The sequence below is a fragment of the Polistes canadensis genome, unplaced genomic scaffold (genome assembly GCF_001313835.1).
Source record: "Polistes canadensis isolate GaletaPanama2010 unplaced genomic scaffold, ASM131383v1 scaffold_242, whole genome shotgun sequence".
NCBI classification, from domain to species: domain Eukaryota; kingdom Metazoa; phylum Arthropoda; class Insecta; order Hymenoptera; family Vespidae; genus Polistes; species Polistes canadensis.
Window position 1 is genome coordinate 167,247 of NW_014569789.1, and position 1,700 is coordinate 168,946.

Here is a 1,700-nt window from a genome sequence, read left to right on the forward strand (position 1 = left end):
TATTAGACTTATTAAAATTGTAATTAGTATAGACAATTAAAAAAAAAAAAATGAAATATATAATTTAAATGTAAGAGAACGATAATAATGATAATTAATTAATCACAAAGTTTCTCCTTTTTTGTTTTTCGATTAATATAATTAATAATTAATTATAATCATTTTACGTAAGATCGCGTATATACGGAAATAGATCAAATTAGAATAACAAAGTTTCTGTTTTAAGTTCGACGAATAGATTGTCGAGACGACTGGGTATTAGCTTATCTTTATTACTTTTTTTCAATCTTTTAAAATACGATAAGAAACACAAACCACGACTAAACGTAGTAACACAAGAAAGATAGAAAGAAATTTTAAAAAAGTTTGACAAATAAAAAATACAACATGAAAACACGAATAGAAAAAAGGAAAAAGTAACGGGGCGGGGTGCAGGGGGAAGGGGCGAAGGAGTGAAAAAATCCAATTGCAATAATTTTTCCTATTATACGATTACGATTTATTCGCATGTTGCATGTTGCATGTTGCATATTTACGCAATATGATTCATTCTCTTAATAGTTGTAAACAATCTATAAATTAATCTCTACATTTTTGATTTTCAATTAGATATTTTATAATACTTACTTATAATTTTAGATACATTTATACGTATATGTCTAACGATAATAACACGCGACAATGTATATATTTAATATTTTATAATTATATAATTAAACGAGATGATAATAATAATAATTATAAATAACACGTTAATAAGGAATAATTACGATTAAAATACAAACGAACTAAACCAAATATTATATTTGAAATTATTCAATTTAATCAAATGACTTCTATAGGATATCACACCCCTTTCCCCCTCCCCCTTCCCACCACGCATATCATTATTCATATTAAATAAATGATTAACTATTTGATTATACTTTTACGATTTAAATCTTTCTAATCTCTGTTAGGAAAAAAGATAAGAAATTTATTAACGATAATCGATTTTCCCCAACAAATCCTCCTCAACCCACCCTCACCCCAACCCCCACCCCACCCCCTCTCCCTCCCAAATAGAAAAACGAGATTGATCTGATTTCTATTCTAATGTGAAGGGCAGCATGTATCAGTGTAAATAGAGATTCTGCATATTCGAAGAGAAAGAAGAAGAAGAAAAAAAAAAAGAAAGAAAGAAAGAGTGAGTGAGTGGGTGTGTGTGTATGTGAGAGAGATAAAAAGAAGAGTTTGAAAATGATCGATGACCATCGACTGACACACTATTGCCAACGGATTGCCATATTTCATACACACATATGTTTATCTACATATTCACGCAGGACAGAAATGCATAAGCTTGCACACACGTACGGGTATTTCATATATACAAATCTATCAATTTTTCATACTTAAAAATTATTAATTTTTGTCATCGAGTTCTACATACATACATGCATACATACACGTTCTTATATTAATATATAAAATAAACAAAAGAAATAATGAAACTTTTATAATATGTGGTATAGGTTTATATATTAAATATATTATCATATATAGGTTTGATTTTTTCTTTTGTTTCTTTTTTTTGTCCCCCTTTTAGTCGGCTTTTACGAAAAGCAGGGATTACTGAGGGGGTATTCTTACCCGCCCCCCCCCTCCCACGGTTATTATTATTATTATTATTATAATATTTATATAATATATTATATTTA